Genomic DNA, 10,522 nt, shown 5'->3' with positions numbered 1-10,522 from the left:
ATAATGTAATAATATCATATTGAAACACGGTTCACTGTGTAACTTAAAATATAAGAGTATATAAATATTATTCGCACTCAAAACAACCTTCAACTGACAGTTGCATTGTATGTTTGAAACCCATCGATTTTAGATGGTGAATTTCACGACCGTTTGAACGCGGCGTGTAGCGTTTCATTAGTGTCGCACATTTTTTTAAATAAAGAATATTTTTTAAATTAAGCATTAAACAGCCCGCGGTGGACTCCAAAACGCTCGTGAAATTCACCTAGATAAGTCTGCCGTCATAAGCAAGAGGGGCGCATCCAACATTTTTGTCAAAATCGAGTTATTTACATATTCGCTATCAGTGAAAAAATGTTATAATAGTATTTTTTTTGTACTAGCCACCTAACTCCTAAAACAATAAACTAAAAGGGCGCATTTACAGTAACTTTAAAAAAAATTAAACAAGAAAGTAATTTTTACTAATCAACCACTATCCACAAAGAAAAAAAAGACACTAATGGCGAGTTAAGTCCAATAGGGCATATTACGCAAAGCTCAGCGCAGATGGCGCTACTGGTACAACTAAGGTACACAAACATTGCCAATGGAAACAAAAAGCGCTAATTTTCAATATTGTTGCAGATTTACGACCAAAAATACCTTCTATGCAATAGTGGTGCGAGTTTAAAGGAAAAAGGAAGGATTTAGTGGATTATCCTGAAAATAATAACACTATTTTAGGTTATGTTCTGCATTATTTGGTCAAGTGTGGTCATAAACTGATATAAACTGAATTTTCACTGAAGATCTTACCTATATGAAGTCCATATCTTAATAAGTCTTCACGTGTGAACTGTTCCGAGCTTCTTTTCGACCGTTTACTGGCTCGAAAATTTTACAGCGTCAGGCGTATCCCATAGTTTTTTAAGTTTTTTATCTTATGGAAAACGATTTACCCGAATATGCTATTTAGTATATTTTCACAAACGAATGCTTACACAATGAAAGGATTAATAAAGTACTCTAAAATAAACGTTTAATCGACATAGCAAAGCTTTTGTGTACCTAACATACAGTGCTGTACTCTGACGGGATAAATGTGCAGTAATACTACCTCCCTCCCTCTTTGCGTAATATGCCCCATTCCATGGTAATAATAACATAGATTTAGAAAGGCCCCCCCGTGAATAAAAGTGCTCACATCGAGCTGTCTGCATGAAGGTTGTATGGAATAAATTGTATGGGAGCACTCTGTATAAATTCTATGGAATAGAGTGATCAATTGAATTTAATCTATACTAGCCGCCCTACTAATAGATAAAATCAATTCAGATTACTTGTAATTTAGATTAAAATTATCGAGAATAAATTCAGACCAATTTAGATATATTTGCTGACCCATTAGATATTATTGTCTACGCGCATTCGCTATGACGACAAGCTTTATTATATATACTCAGACAAGATCCTACAATTATACTTAGATATAATATTTTAGCTCGCAAAAATACGAATATTTTGCTGACCGTTGAAATAACACCTTTTATGGAACACCCTTCGGGCGCCAAGACGTCGTCGGCGGGCAACCACATAACGTTAGAATAGTTTTATTTATTTGATGTTTATTTGTTTACCAATATTCTATATTCATAATAATATTACGCTACCAGCTAGGTACCATATTTATAAAAAGATCTAATTTTACATAGTATGTTAAATTGATACAGCAACAAACAAAGTATTTCAGCTCAGGGAGGTAGGAATGTATACATTTCGATTAGACTTTACTAGAATTGTTGAAACAAATGTAAGTATGTACCTCAAATAGGGCGAGGGGGTCGAATTGCATTGACAAATAAATACTCAGAGAGCTGGCGCCAGAGAACCGCGCCAACTTACTGACTAGAACAAATTTAAACATGTTACGAATGCGATGTTCATTTATCTTGGGTTTGGTTGATCTTCTATCCAAAGTTAAGCCAGAAGGTCCAAAACGTTGTATCCTAGCCCGTAAAATATTGTATTAGAATGAGCAAAATATTCAAAGTTAAACAACAAAGACACTTTTGACATTTAGAAAAATTAAAACATACTTATCTCACATAATTAATGAAAAACGAAATCCAAGCAGCACCGCGGGCATAAGCAATACCTACTACCAACCCAAATTACAGATTAATCGGCTAAATTTTATTTATCGAAATTATAATAGCTTTAAAAGGCTTGGGAGCGAGACCGAGGCGGCGCGGCGTGCCTTTGAGCGCGGTCGGTTGCCTCATTTACATATGTTTCAAAATCTGACCGGCCGGCTCGCCGGACTGTCGACTCCCCTCTAGTGCTGTCTGCAAGACATGTCGACATAGAAATTTAATTTAAATAAGTAAATTGTATGCTTATAGTTCGATACGAGGGACTGCAAATCAAGTTACCCTAGCTAACCACATGATCTCTATGTAGCGGTAATAATGACGACTCTGCAATGGATTCCAGTGCTCTATATTGGATGTGATGATAACAGTCGGCAAAAATAGAAAAAGAATATGACTAAATCCTATTCTTTTGTCTTTTATCAATTTATAAATCGGCTTTTGTTTAATTGCACTTTATGGCATCACCAAAAAAAATGTACAGTAGAAGGATACGCATTTAATCATATTGTATACATACAGCAAATCAGGATATACATATAATCGACGTGTAGTATAGTGGTAGATTGACATCACTAAAGTTGAACGTGGCGCGGCGCCCGGTAGCCGCTCTTCGGAGCTTTCTTCATAAATCAAAAAGTTGTTTCTTATCGGCGGATAATCGGCTGCCGCTACCGCGCTGCGAGCCTCCGCCCCACCACACTATTCCTCACCCCGACGCCCTTACCCGGATGGACATTAACTTTTTATCAAATTTTTGTTGAGAATTAAAAAAGAACCCGACGATCATTAAGCACCAACGCTATCGACTAATCCTGGCCTAACATGGAAGCTATTAAAGGATTTTAGTGTAGAATAGATAACACATAGAAAAACGGTGACTGTAATAATGATTAACAAAATAATGGAAGATCATGACTCCTGTGGCTTGGAATGCACTAACAATGCTAGAGACAAAGACATTTTAACGTAACAAATCCATTCGTCATCTCATCATTATGTCTGAACTATTTATGCTAAGGGCCCCCAAATAAACGTCTCAGGTAGGCGAATTCCAAGAGATTAACGCATTAATTAATTATTTCGAAGAGAACTGAATACCCAGATTGCAGATTTCTAACAAAATGTGACATCATCTTTGAAATCGATGTCGCGGGCATTAAAGTGTTTTGCTTTCTCATAATTGTAATAATCGAAATAGGTTTTTTGATTAGGTACTTACTAAAATCTTGAAGGATTTAGTTATCCGTAAACACCCATGATAACAAACCTAGGTTCTTAATTAATTCATTTCAAAAATAAGTACCTAATTAAAACTGCATTTCATATGCATACACTCATGGTAGACTCTGTTGGTCGAGCCGTATGCGACTCGCGGTGCGGCGGCGGCGTGTCAGCACATCTACTCCGCCTAATTGCACCCCCGCGGCGTGATGGATGGCATGTAGCCCCTCTCCGCCGCTGCCTCATGCCCCTGCCGACAGTCGCCGACTACGGCACACCCTACTTCTATAAGGGTTGTTCCCAGAAATTCCATTATATTTCGACGGCCGATCCATTTGACAAAACGCATAGCATCGCCACAATTGCAGCAGCATTATACTGTACTCAGAAAACATATTCCAGAACGAATAAGTAAAAAAGCAATTCTTTTATCAGTTCTCTTGTCTATAATTTTAGCTAGTGGACCTTATTGTTTGTAAGGAATGTTGGAACACTGAGATGTATGATGCATGTAAGCCTTAGTTACATATGATACAGCTAATGTAAATTAATACTTAATGAAGAGGAATTTGAAATCGTATTAATTTTTTTATGGACGTTATCAATATCTACGTACAATCTATATTCGATTCTTTTTGGAGAGGCATCATGAGGTGCCGGCCGGCGGACCCTGATCGCCATTTTATTTAATGTGTTTTGTTCTATTTTATGTCCTTACCTCAATAAAAATATCTATAGAAACACATGATTTAATAGCTGCACCCTGGAGCTCCGGTCCCGAAGTATTTTGGTAAATAATAAAATAGTACTATATGTGTTTGTCAGGCCAAGTTTTACTCTAAAGTAGCGCAAATCATGGAAATCTTTTTTGTGTGAAAAACGATTTAGCGTTGTGCTAATATGTAGTATAGCAACATTTTTCTTTACAAAACTTACGATTACCGTATAGTTAAATTATCTATATATATTTTTAGGAAAATAAGTAGGTAGGTACTATGAATACCCGTATGTAATATATACCTAATGTAGAGCGAATATGTATATCCATAACATCTATAACCATATAATATATGAAGGCCCAGTAACGTGTACCTACCTACGTAGTATTTACTATAAGCCCGGAAGGAGGTATCAAATTCGTTTAAAGGGGTATTTTCACTGATGGGGTATTGATTACGATTTGTTCAATAAAAACCAGCCCTTTTCCGGTCTATGAATTGAAACGGAAGCAAAAAAAGATCAATATTTGGACATAAATGATTATAACACGCACGACCGGACGCGAATGCGTTCGACGCTGGCGCTAATAAATGTAAAGAACAGGATGCGATTTTCGACGGAATCGTGTTAACTCGTCAGCTCTCAGCGTTCTTTTGTCACAACAGCAACACAGAATGGTGTTATTTTCTCCGCTTTGTTCGAATCTGAATTGAATCTGATATCGAACTTCGTGTGTCGCGATGTTGAATGCCTGCCTGAGGCGTTCGTAGTTGCGGAAGTGCGCCTCATCCGCGTTCGCAGATACAATGCACTTTGAATTAACAGAATCTGTGATGTCGACTTACGGCTGTGAGAGAGGCATGGATAATGTGCCGTGCTATGGAAATACCCATGCTCAGTATTTCTTTAGACATTGAGTATGTGACGTACTCAGTATTTCTTTAGACATTGAGTATGTGAAACTGTGACGTGGATAGAAATGGGTTATAGGTCACATACCTATGTCGAAGGGAGGACGAATAAAGGGGCCCAAAACATATATTCATTTTTCGACCATTCATTTATGGACGGGACGACGAAAGCAAATCAAACTAGCTGCCTGTTGAAGTGATGACCGACTTAGCCAAAATTGGAGTGAAGGCGTAGTGTGGAGGAGAAATACGCACAGATCCTGGATGCACTAATCTATTCATACTTTTCATAATAATGCATCGATATGGAAATTAAAGCCACGTATAAACTCTATAAGACAAGGTATCTATAAGGTAAGGTCATCTTTCGGGATTTTATCTATTAAAATTTATCACAAACAGACTAAACATGAAACTGAATAAAAACTTGTAATAAATATCGTACGCGTTGGCATGACATGTTTCCCAAATAAAAGAAGCACTTGAGTGGGTAAATTCAATCACAATTGAAGGGTTTGCGTTGCCTTCCCCATGTGTTGGATTATGTCTTCAACTCTACATAGCTACAAATAAACGATATCTAATGCATTTGAATTATTTTATTTACTTTTATACATTTTCAATACTAATATTATAAAGAGAAAAGATTTGTATTTTTGTTTGTAATGAATGAACTCAAAAACTACTGGGCCGATTTTGATGAAGTTTTTCAGAGAGATAAACGAAATCTTCTGGAGTGACATAGGCAATTTTCTTATCATGGTTTTACCCGAGCGAAGCCTGGATAGACCTCTAGTTTTTAATATAAGTATACAAAATATTTTATACAAATCTAACTAGAAAATTAACAACATGTAACAGAACATACCATAATTATTTGCCTAATCAATCATCAATACATATAATAAAATTGAAGAAAGGCCAACTTTGTACATTGGATATATTTTTTTAATTCTTCATGGAATATACTTAGTTACTGATATAGATGACGAAAATATAGTTTTGGAAATTTTTGTCTGTTTGTCTGTCTGAACGCGCATCACTCGAAATCTACTGGACCGATTTGCTTGAAATTTAGTATGTAGGTACCTTATATACCGGGTTAACATCTTAGATACATTTCATCCCGGTAAATGGTCAGGTTCCCGTAGGATAATTGAAAAACTAATTATGAATCAAAAATGCCTCAAAATCCCGGGTTAACATCTTATAGACATTTCATCCCGGAAAATGAGGAGGGTCCTGTAGGAAAATTAGATACATTTCATCCCGGTAAATGGTCAGTTTTACTTTAAAATTTTGGAGAAAGGTGTAAACTGAATATATATATATATTTTATCGATGAAAATCTGATATAGATATAATTGGAAGGTATCAATTTACAATTTAATTTTGTTATATTTTAGTTTTGAACATAAAGATGATCGATGGTGCCACCAAAACTTTTAAAATGCGCTATGGTTTCGCTCAGTCAAAATGATATATATATATATATATATATTGTACTTCCGAAATAAATCACTAGATGGCGCCACTAAAACTTTTAAATCGTTATATAATAAGGTAAGCGTTTGTGAGTCTGTATGTTTGAGGCGGGTAATCTCCGAAGCTACCAAACCGATTTCAAAAATTATTTCACCATTAGAAAGCTACATTATCGGAGATTGCTTTTTTGTTTTAATTTTTGTTTTAGAATAATTAGTATTCAGCCAGATTAGTCAACATTTATAAAGTAATCCGAAAAAAAATATACATACATGCATACATACCATTGATTATACATACATGCACACAATGTACTACAAAAATATAGGTTTTTAGTAGATCCATAAAGAAGTCCGCGGCAAAATATTTACTATGTTTTATAATTAAGTATCTATAAGGCATTTTATATGTAAAAAGATATTGTAAATTAAAAGGTGCATTTTTACAATTCTTATTACACAAGCATATTAATCCTTATGATGAAAAGTATTTAAGTAGTAAGTATTGAGATTATTTCATCATCAAGAGAATTTCACGAAGATAAATGTTGTCCTTTACAGCATATAAATTGGATTAATAGATTCTGAAATATCGTGAAATTAAAAAATACGCACGCCGAATTATTTTAAGTACCTAGATACTTTTATATTGTTGAACACGGCACGCGGCGACGGCGGCTCGCGCTGTAACCCAGAGCGCGGTCATAGCCCGCAACGAAATAGTAAGACTTTTACTTGATATTTATCAATTTATTTTAACAATTTATTATTAAGGTAATATATTTTCGTTGTATTCATACAAAAATTGTTATCAGTTGTCACAACGACTTTCTCTATCTACTTTCTTTCTTTATTAAAACTAAATTTACAATACAAAATATGTTTATTGCCCATAAAAACAATATTAGTACAAAATAATACAATTGTGCATACATATGGACCAATGGTGGGCCTATTGCTAAGCAATCTCTTCCAGCCAGGTTTAGGGAAGTGAGAGAGGATAACAGAAGAGGTTGGGCGCAGTATGTATCAATATATCAGTTTAAAACTCTTCCGTTACTGAGTGACTGACAGACTGACAGACAACGTACACCCGAAACTGCAGGACGGGAACCTGAAATTTGGCATGTGAGTAGTAGTAGTGAGCACTAAGAAAGGATTTTTAGAAATTCTACTCCGAAGGGAGTTTTCTTTTACCCCCAAGGGGTGAAAAACTGTAAATATGACAGTTCTACACCGTTGAAGTGAAAATTTGACTTGAAAAAAATAGTTGACTTGAAAATTTGGATTTTGGTTGTTTACAACAAAGCAATGAATACGTGTTTCAGATTTTTCTGAAAATTAACCCTCAACCCCTTCAAAAGGGGGGTGAAAGATTGTATGGGACTTAATACAATTTTCAAGATAAAAAACTGAAAATTGGCACACTTACTTTATGTAGTAAATAACAGTAATAGTAAATACAAAAAATGTTTAATTTAAGTTTGTGGTTAATAAAAAATCGGGACGTAAAACGTCATAGAAAATAGGACGGCACGTGTTGCAGAAAGCGGGAGTGGGAGTCGGAGCGGGAAATGGGAAGGAGACACGTAGTGGGAAACGAGATGGGATACATTGCAAAAAACATGATGGCACATGTTGGAAACGGTACGGAATATCTACTTTACATTACATAGCAGGAAGCGGGATTGGACAATTTTGTGAGACGAGACACGCAGCGGGAAACTGGAAATTGAACTAAAGATGAGAAAAAATGCGAATTTAAATCATATATGTTTACCAGTCTTACAGAGTACGCGATTAAAAAAAATACTGAGATTTTGCTATGAAATTCACGCAGGCGAAGCCGCGGGCAAAAGCTAGATTATTCCTAATTTTACACTGCGTTGATAATAATTCTTTTTTATTTACTAATTGTAAACAAAACTGATGCTGAACAGTTTACTTAGGCTGATAGATATAGTGCGATAGAAAAGCGGCGGCGCTCTTGTTGTGAGAAAGGAAAGAACTAAACAAATAAAGATGTTCTTGAGACTATAGCTATAACAGCGTAACACCGAGGATACATACTAAAGTGATAACATAAACAAAACAGGCCTGCTGACGATTAAATTATGAACTAAGATCTAGTATTATAGGTCATTTAATAGGCCAGAGGTGTGGCAGGTAACACACATCCTAAATTATAAACGTACAAAACAGCGGCAGGAGCACCATGTTGAGGTGAAGACGTCGAAATCAATCAACCAAACATTCGCCTGAAGTAATCTGAAATTGAAATCAGATTAAGATCCAATCTTGGAATGTAATTGAAAGATGCGATGCGATTCGATTTGTGTTGTCAAGCACAGAAAGCGTAGCGTAAGCAAAAGTTAGTGGAGTAGGCGGGTCGTGTCGTGGCGGTGCGGAATTCAATTTATTTTGCTGTACTTAGCTAGGTTATAAAGTTGTAATATAATATGTATGATATTTATTTCATTAAGGATCCAATTTCATTATATCATTATTGCACAAAGTTATTTTTTACAATTTAATGAGGAAGGCTGTTAGCTGGTACTGAATTCGAAGGTTACTCAGCCGATGGCCGTTCAAGGTAGCTGTCAGATTTATTTTGCCGTTGCTTTCTATTATAACCAATACGTCATAATTTCAGATTTCGCATTTTTTGAAATGAAAAGCATAGATCTTATGGCGTGATTTAATCGTTAATTGTATACAGTTTAGTTTCTGCACTATCCGTTGTTATTAGATTGTATATCTCGATGAGTGAGGTACCTCTTGCGCAATTTCTTTGTTCATCTATTTAAGTTTTATGTTATATGTGACAATTTTCAATATGTATAAGTCATGGAATTAGTAGGTACCGGAGTACTTACTAATTCCATGGTACAAATAGAAATTTGCGTCAAAGGATTTCGTACTGTGTACTCTATTTTTTTATTTTATTTTTAGTAGTAATTTCTATTACGTAATTAACGTAATTATGTTTTACTCATATTTTGTACTGTTAGGTATACTTTTTATGCGTCTATCATATTAATTAACGTAAATGAGCAAATCCGTTTGCAACAAACCTTTACATAATTGCAGTTTGCTTCACCGTTATTGGTAAGTACCTAAGAATTTAGAAATTTCCTAGAAAGTGACCGGTACCGGACCGACGACGACGGCCGGCCGACTCTCCCGCAGCGCGGATTGCGAGCACAATATTCAAAACCTGTAATTTGAATATAGAAGCCGCTCGTTAACCACGTGGAAACCAGCTACTCGGAAATCATTTTGAGTTCGTTTGCAAAGCGTCATTACAATACGATGCCGCTAAAGTCAACTGTAGGTAGGTATAAAGAACACTTCCTTTTATGATATTCTTGGAATCGTTACTTAACTTCGCGACTGTTGTTCTTCAGAAATAGTTTAATTTTTTCTTTTACTTCACTCGTATATTTTTTGTTTCTCACGTCTTTTTTCAATATATTTACTTAGTTTGTTTTTATAATTAGGTAATGGTTTTGTTTATTACGAATCAATGGGGAGATGAAGTGTCTAGAGCCTGGTTTGGAGGGCTCCAGGAAACCGGTGGCCTAAAATTTGCGCAGAATAGGAAATAGTGGACAATTCTTTATAGTATAAGAAGCCATGATCGTTTTTGAGTTAGCGATGTAAGTGTATTTTTGTAGATGTAACTCCAGCGAAACATAGCTTTCATTTGTCACAACGCATAAACTTAACACTTGGTGGACGCAGCACTCACTCGTTTCGTTTGATGTCTATCTGTCAACTGCAAACGTTTACTCTCGAAATGTTATTGAAGAGGACAAGTTCTAAGAAAGTCGGAAATAGCGCTTCCGAGTAACTCTTGCATCGGATCTCTTGCCGCCGCCGCCGTCCCGAGTTTATTAATACTCAATCTATGCGCGGGATTCAAGATTGTATCGCAAGCGCGACAAGACAAGAATAACTGTCTTGCCGACAAACAACACGGCCCTTCCTATTACAGAGCCGCAAAGCTTAGTTTCACATAAATACTCACGTACCCGTCAAAGATATT

This window comes from Plodia interpunctella, chromosome 2 (genome assembly GCF_027563975.2).
Source record: "Plodia interpunctella isolate USDA-ARS_2022_Savannah chromosome 2, ilPloInte3.2, whole genome shotgun sequence".
Taxonomy (NCBI): Eukaryota; Metazoa; Arthropoda; class Insecta; order Lepidoptera; family Pyralidae; genus Plodia; species Plodia interpunctella.
Note: the sequence above shows the minus strand (reverse complement) of the source record.